The sequence below is a fragment of the Sinocyclocheilus grahami genome, unplaced genomic scaffold, assembly GCF_001515645.1.
Source record: "Sinocyclocheilus grahami isolate Dianchi unplaced genomic scaffold, SAMN03320097.WGS_v1.1 scaffold15.1, whole genome shotgun sequence".
Classification (NCBI taxonomy): domain Eukaryota; kingdom Metazoa; phylum Chordata; class Actinopteri; order Cypriniformes; family Cyprinidae; genus Sinocyclocheilus; species Sinocyclocheilus grahami.
The window spans coordinates 3365981-3374763 of record NW_015505194.1 but is presented as its reverse complement, the minus strand read 5'-3'; positions in this window follow the sequence as shown (position 1 = coordinate 3374763).

Below are 8783 nucleotides of genomic sequence, written 5' to 3'. Positions count from 1 at the left end.
CTATGACCTCTCTGCCTGTTCTGTTCCGGCCAAGGAGGCCGTCGATGAACTCTCTGCTCGTCCGGTTCCAGCCAAGGAGGCCGCCAATGAACTCCCTGTCTGTCTTATTCTGGCCAAGGAGGCCGTCTATGAACTCTCTGCCTGTTCTGTTCCGGCCAAGGAGGTCATCTGGGAACTCTTTGTCTGTCCTGTCACGGCTATAGAGGCCGTTTACGAACTCCCTGCTTGTCCTGTCACGGCTATGGAGCCCGCCTGTGAACTCTCATCCCGTCCTGTCACGGCTATGGAGGCCGTCGGATCACTCACTCACTATATAACACCCACTCAAACAACCATTCTCCGCTGAGTATTGTTTAGCCTGTACCCCGTTCTGAGTCTCTGTTTTGCCTTGCCTTGCCTTGCCTGTTCTCTCGGTTTCTGATCTCTGCCTGTTTTCCTGGATTTTTCCCTCTCGTCTCGCCCCTGTGATTCTATCCGCCGATCAGTGACCTATGCTAGCCCTAGGACTATTCTTGTGTTTTGCCCGCCATATACCTGTTTGCCATCGATCGACCCTGCCAGTGTTTGACCACTTCTCTTGTGAAATAAAGCTTGCACATGGATCCGCATGCCTCTCGTCTCGTCAGCCCCGTTACAATAGTGGAAAAAAGATAAAACTGTGTACTTCAATAAATTTCTTGGTTAAAAAAAATAAGAGTGAGCAGTTTATCATGTTTGCCAAGAGTTTCATTAAATTCTTTGAGTCTGATGCTTATCGCTATGAATGTAGCAACACTGTTCACTTTTAATTAAAATCCTATAAATTTATATAGTTGGAATGATTTTATCCATTTGCTTAACATTGACAGCAATAATCCACACATGCATTGCACTGTCATTTCATTCTGGGAAAAAATACATTGTTTAAACAGTGAATGATTAATATAAAGATCATAAACATGATTTCCATTTGACATCCCTGTCGCAGTCATGGGTCAATGAGCTTCAATTTCCTCAAATTCCTCCAGGCAGGCTACTCACGTCCTGGCATCGCCTCCACAATCTTAGTAAGTTTCCAGTGCCTGGCTGAATTGAACTCCGAACCTTTTGATTAGCGTCTCTGATCATTAACTGCTAGACTATGACAACCAAGAATTAGACTTTACGATAGCAAACTCAAGGCCCTTAAGTGAGACGAGATGAGCCAGAGAGATGCACAAGATATTACTCTGTCCTTATCTCAACTACGAAATCACTCAAAGGTGCTAGGAGCTCCACAGCAGCAGGACATCTTCTGTTTGTTCTTTTGTGGTGCTTATCATCATTATTTAGGGCTCATAAATGTAACACGGTATAAGGAAATATATGGAGCTTCTAAAATTTATGGCAGGAGGCAAACATACGTGCCCATTTCTCACAAAGTAATGGATGCAAACAGCCCTAATGTACTGACACCATTTTGAGAGAATGGCTTTTATGATGGAAAATAAAACAGATGTGTCATTATCTCTGCTTCTCTGGCTTATTTTTAACATGCAATTGTCTTTTTATTGATATTTGCAGCAGCCTTATTGTGATAGTTCTGAGTTTGAGCCAGCGCGTTGACTTGAACCTTGCTAACTTGATCAGTTCTTGCCCAGAATGCCGGGTGGTTTATCTGGAGTCCTCAAATACCCAGTAAGTTAGACATTCAATATGGTTTGTTGGCTTCTCGGGTCTTTGGCACTCTGATGCAACTCATCGGGTGACTGGCTAGCTTACTGTGGCTAAGCTTCCAACCGAACCAGATGCGGAGTTTCAATTCCAGCACCAATGATTGATTAATCACAGGCCTTCCACCCACTGTTATCTCTCCTGCACAACCAGATTTGTCTGAATATTCATTAAGGCCAGACCTCTCCAGACCTTGTAGTATGAATGTTCATACTATCCATCCTAAATAGTATGTGAAATCGGAATTAATGTGTCACAAAGCATAGTATGTTGAAAAGAGAATACCAAAAGACCCCAGATGATCAGATGGATTTCAGGTAGATTTTTGAAGTGTGGATCCGTGCGCACTCTAATGGCTAATATTGCCCACAATTCATTGCACTTTGGCAAAGGATTCTGCTCAGAACTACAAACACAAATAAAAAGCATTAAAATAGTACAAACATGGCGGATGTGCACAAAAAATGGTGCAAAAAGCTGCAGTCCGTAAGTTTTGCCTCTTTGTCGCCATCTCTGTTTGAAAACCTGGAATTGCAGTTACTTGCGGAATTATCTTCATTGCGTGGGTTGTATTCTGGCACGGCTCCAGCGCAGATGAATCTAATGGTTTAAGTGTGGCAGTCAGTCACCGCACCGGTGTGAATCCTATACTTAGTAATCACAGATTCTAGCCTACGTCTTGGAAAATATGACCCAAATAAGATTTTTCACCGAATATTGTCATCTGAACAAGTAAGTAACAGGTCTGCCACGTTTGTTCTGACCAACTGAGGAAAAAAGCATTACAATAAATCATGCTACCAATGGTGATTTAATCTAATGATCGATTAGCTCATATCACATCAAACCGTGCAAATTATTATTATTGTTATACTTTATTCTCAGATTATCAATGTTAACAACATCAGCATTGCGTGACTATGAGTATAGTGTGTGTGTAGACTTCAATTTCTCTACAGTCTAATCTCTAATTGTCATACAATTCGAATTTCATACCAAGAAATCCTTTTAACCCAAAAAGCAAACTATGCTCCCTTCGAACTGGTTGTCTTTAAAATACAAATATTGTGTAATCCCAGGCTATCTGTAATCAGAAGCACATTTAAAACTGGAATATAATTTAATTTCATTCACATGTGTTTCATATAATCCTTTCTGGATTACAATCCGCCATCAAAATTATTTTTTTACATTTAATTATTCCAGCTGCTGTGAGAAAAGGCTATAAACGATCCGCCACCTGCAGGATCCTCACATGCGATTGCCTAGTAGCCGGGACAACTTCTTTTTACAGAAGTGACGTAATGACGCGGCAGCATGCTCGAATTTCCCACGAAAACCTACCCGTACCACTCAAATTAGAAAACATTATTATAAGCTAACCATTGTGATTCTGGCTAAAGTAAGGCGATAGTTTTGAACACTGGCTCGTTATGTACTTGCTCAAATGTTGATTTTGGATCATTTTTAACCAAAAAAAGTTACGGACTGCAGCTTTAAGTAGAGTGGTTTAAAATAAAGCAGTTTGAATATTTTAATAATCAACATTTAACCTGGTTAAAAAATGTTTTTTATTGTTATCTTTGTTATATTTCATCTGCAACAACAATGTGAACTTTTATAAACATCCGGTTGGCCATTAACTCTCTAGCTCTCATTAGCTCTCTGCATAAAGACCCACGGCTGGCAGATCAACGTACTACTTCTTTTCTCTCAAATATGGTAGGAAGTTAAATGAAATGAAATGTGAAGGATGTTAACTGTGACATGATGATTGACAGGCCAGTTTAAAGTGACAGGATGCGCGTAACTATGGGACAGAGAGTCATTTGTTCTCGACTCTATGTAGTTATGAACAAATTATATGAAAGCACACAAAGTTTAGTTCAACTGTCATCAGTGGTTCTCAGACTTTAAATTATTGTCACACATTTTTATTAGTTGTCACATATGTGGCCATTTAAGTAAAAATCTGGAGCCCTGAGATAAATATGAACAACTACAGTTCTGAACAACGCAACACTGTTGATACAGTATGAGACTCCGTGTGTAACTGAGAGAGCAGTTGCTCCTGGCCTAAGCTCTTCTGCAGATCTGAGAGATGTTACACTGCACCAGCACTTGCTCTGCTGAAACAAGTAATTTTGTGTCAGCAGGAGAGTGAGCGAGAGTGTGCTCCCCGGGTGCTGCTTTCCACAGCAGTGAAAGAACAAATTGCTGCTTTCACAACCAAATCACTGCTCTGTGGTCACCCCCCAGTTCTTCCTCCCTCTTCTACTGGAGGCAGAGGGAGATTAATTCTAGGGTGTCTTTTGCCCACTGTTGATGAAATTGAGGTCTCGGATGGGGCAAAGTGACTTCTATTGGTAGAAATGGGAGCAGATGGTCAGATGCCTGTGATCTGCTCTTTTTTTCCTCTATTTAACTAAAGGGGAAGCAAGCATCATTGACTGCACACAATGAAGAATTTTAGGATAGACTTAAAAGGATCCACGTGTGCTTCACATGTTCAATTAAATTCTGCAATCTCTGGCTGCATTCACATGGTCAGTGTTTGGGATGGCAACCGTATTTACTAACAGGTGTGACTCTCAAATTCTTTTTACACAACAGTAGCTCAAATGCTGTCTGTATGGATGAATTGTCATGTGACTGCACATGAAGAAGAGGGTCTAACACACAGGGTAACATCAACAAACAGTCCAGGGGTGTGACATGAATAACTGATTTCGAGGCCAATTTTCTCTCATAACTAACATGATTAGTAATCGTAGGTATTCATATGTAAAATGTTGTTAATGCATTGACAAAGATAAAATGTAAGCATACTTCTGAGATGTCAGATGTTTACAAATCATTCAACTTATAGAATTAAGGAAGTGAATAGAATATTTTATAATGTACTGTACATGTGATGGAACCACTCTTAAAAACTGTTTACTGTAAAATGTAAATATACTTATAAAGTATTTATAAAGCGATTTTAAGCTTCTAAAGTTGTGCATTCATAAATGCATTTACAGGTCTGTTAAACATGCTGTCCATATTCAAGCATATATGCAAGTTTCAGCATATATTCAAATGTAGAACAATGTATGTGTAAACCTTGAATACAAAAACGAATGAGCTCAAACGGATGAGCGTGTACATAACTGTATTTAGCAAACAGGTCTGACAGTCATATTCCACTACTGTGTGGATGTAGCCTCTCTCTGTATCTCTCTCTCTGCCATCCTTTCTCCCTTTCTCCTCCTCTTTTTATGCTCTTTCTCAGTCTCCATTCCAGATAGGCGAAACCATAAATTCTAATTACAACAAAGTTGTAACAAGCCTGATTTCATTGCATGTGTTGTGGTTTCAAGAGTCAACCAGATACTTTCCTGTATTGAATTGACTTGGCACGATGTTTAATTCTCCCTTTTTAAGCATACATGCCACCCAAAAAGCCTGGTTTTCAATTACACCATGTACAGTATATCAGCAGTGGTCATTCTCTCTCCATTGTAGTTTCACGGCAAGCACGGTGCCTAATGGATTCCTAAGACGATCAGGTTTTCAGCCAAAGCACCTTGAATAATTAACCGTTCTGGTAGATGAGTCTCCTTGGGTTTCACGGCTGATTCGGATTACCACGACACATGCACATGCATGCACACGTTCACTGCTACGCTATCAACATTAACCCGCTCTATCTGCATCATCACAACAGCTCGATCCTCGCTGGCACACTGCAGCGTGTTACATCTTAACTGGGAAGATGCCCACAACTGGTGTGAAATTTTACACTTCCATATCCAACGAGTGATGATTTTTGTTTTTCCGACAGAATTTTCTCTACACGGCAATCTTCTGTTACACTGTTTCCTCACTCCTTAAATTAAACATTTGGGCTCGGATAGAGACTATACCGGTGATCATCACAAACAACAAAACAGGGAAATGTGTGACGCTAAATCAAATTCTTATGACTATGATGTATATTTTTCATCTGTTTGCTGAGACTCGTTGAGTCATTCTCTGGCTTGTCTAGAAAGTATTAGTCCAGTCTTTTTATTACGTTTATAAAAAAAATGAATACAATAGAATTAAACGCTAATAAAAATGTTACTTTTGATCATCCTATAAAATAAATTACATTTTGTATCATAAAAAAACAGCAACTAAAAAAAGGAAGTGTTTAAACGAAAACGTTACAGATTTATTTGTTCGATTTATCAAACATTTTTAGGTTGCAAATCACATTTGCACCTTATCATATTTTTGCAGATTGTGTTGCTTGTGACATTTTTGCTTGTGTTGCTAATTTTCCATAATACGAGTGATGATATGTCCTCAGGCCACTTATGGCAAATGACATCACGCAGCTGGCTCGTGGCACATCTGAGTTTTTGTAGCTGGCCACCTGATAGCACTTGGCATGACCTGATGCTACTCATGGCTGTTGGTACATGTTTAATGGGACAGCTTGTTCTTGCTCTGTTACATCTATTTGAACAGTGTTCTGACACACATCAGCGGGAATCTGAACAGCTATCCACACACTTAATTTCTTAAACGCAGAACGGATAGTAAGGATACTTTACATTATAGTGTCCACATTATACATATACGATAGAAATCACAATTTGAAATTAAAAGCGTCAGTTGTCACCATTTATTTGGCCTCATGTCTTTCCAAACCTTTATGAATTCTTTCTTCTGCGAAACACAAAAGAAGATATTTTATTAAGTTTTATTATTAAACTTATTTTGTGTACCATAATAGAAATAAGGTCATACAGGTTTGAAATAACAAGAGGGTGAGTAAACGATGGCAGAAAATTATTTTTTTGGGTCGTCTGTCCCCTTCAAATTTGATTGTTGGTTTTACTCATAAACTCAACTTCACCTGCCCAATCATAAAATTAAGGTTATGCAGCTTCACTGAAGACTGGCTCTTAGAAAAGTCTTTTAGCAAGATGTCTGGAAAGACTTCAAGCAGTCAACAAACTGTAAACCAGAGCTTCCTGCCACTTAAATGACCTTCAGATTCTTATTCAGTGAGTTTCCTCCAAATGTATCTATGCCTTTAAAAAGTATTAAGAGGTATACTGGGAACTAGCATAACTCTATATAAAACTTAAATAGCTACTTAAATAATATTTAAAAGTGATCTGCATTGTGATCTGCACTGCACCACATCACATGACCAGAGGTTTGAACTTCCATTCTGCATTGTTCTTATTTTTATACTCTTTTTTTTTTCATCATTTTCAGATGTTTCATTGAGAGGTTCAGAACAGTGATGTTATCGATTATTAAAACCAAATCTATTAAATATAATTTTTCATAATTAAACTAAAACTGAAATATACATTTTAATAAAATAAATGTTTTAAAATAAATTTTAGAAATACATTTCTAAAATTAGAAATGTTTCCTAAAAAAACGGAAATTATATGAATTTAAGTACTAAAATGAATAAATCCTGAAAAGAAATCCTAAATAGAAATATTTAAACACAAACTAATAAAAATTACAAAACCACAACATTACTAAAACCTAAACCAAAATGAAGATGAAAACGGGAACTAAAATTCAAAATATTAATAGATACTATAATAGTATATATAATACTAAAATAGCACTAGTTCAGAACAACAATATACTGTACATTCATAATGAAATGTTTCTGATAGTACTATATTACCACAACCCTTGCTCTTTAAATATGTTTTTAATAGTAATAATAGATCCAATCATGGTCCTCATCTTCCAACACCGTCTCCGAACCCTTTCATCTCAACATCTAACATATTTTTAAAAGAAATCACATCAAAAGATTATAAGATGCGATGATTAATGAGCCAGGGTTCCAAATCTAATTTCCAGGTTTCAGGAGCCATTAGATGGACTAAGATTTTAGGTAATAAGGCACTAGCATTGTTGTGCCAAATGGCAACAGAGGGTGGAAATTTCAGTTGGACAAATTAAATTATCTCCAGCATGGCAAGATAATGAGAACCGCGTGTCTCCTTTAGAAAGGAGAACAGTTTGGCTCACTGTTTCGATTGATTTATTCATGTTTTGTTTTATGCTCCAAGCTCATCGCTGACATCAACGATGCAATCTGGTCAGGGAAAGCCTGCCTTGGTAAAAAGCCCCACACACAATGAACTGCACTGCATGAGTGAGAATGAGACATTTGGGCCAGAACTGAACGATGAGATATGGCTCATCCTCATATGCTACATTCGCAAAGTAGCCGAGATAAGCTACTCAAGAGATAACAAAACATGACAGAAAGGCACAGATTTGCTACATGATCATTTGTATGACTGTTGTATGACTGAGTGGATTTCATAACGTTCAATATTCATTTTGAAACAGCCACGGTGACAACAATGACAACAACAGGAACACAGCCTCCCTCTAACGCAAGCTGGTTTCCTGATGTTCGAGTGTTTCCTGTTGCTCCACGCGAAGATTTCTCAGGGCTCTGGGACCACGGGATGGGAGGGGTTGGGGGAACGCAGGCTGTACAGGGTTCATCACAGCAGCCTACTTTAGTCATCAAAGGGGCAAAAAGTGCCACGGCTTAATCAATATGAACCGCCAGAGGGGAGAGCCACAAATAACAGTCGGGGATGAGGTGATACGAAGGCCCGGGTAATATGGAACGGAACCTGGGTCTTTGCTAAAGGAACTGGGGAGATAGAGGGGCCAGACTAATGGTGAATTAGGGCTTTTAAGAGCCTTTGTAAAGTGATGATGATCAGTGAGACTGAACGGCTCTGTTGACTGATCGCTGGGTCATTAAAGACCCTGCTTGTTTTCAAACCCCAGCTCTAATCGCACAATAATACACACTGCAGACAGCAAGCTGGCTTATTTCTCGATGTGAGAAAAATGTGAACCCAGTGTGACCATGTTAACCTCAGATACATTAGAATGAAGCAAAGGTTCTAGGTATTCAGTGAATGACTTAGTGTAAACTTTGTGCTGTTTTAAAATACCAGTTAATTATTAATTTAATTAGATAATAATGATAATATATATATATATATATATATATATATATATATATATATATATATATAAAATAAAAATAA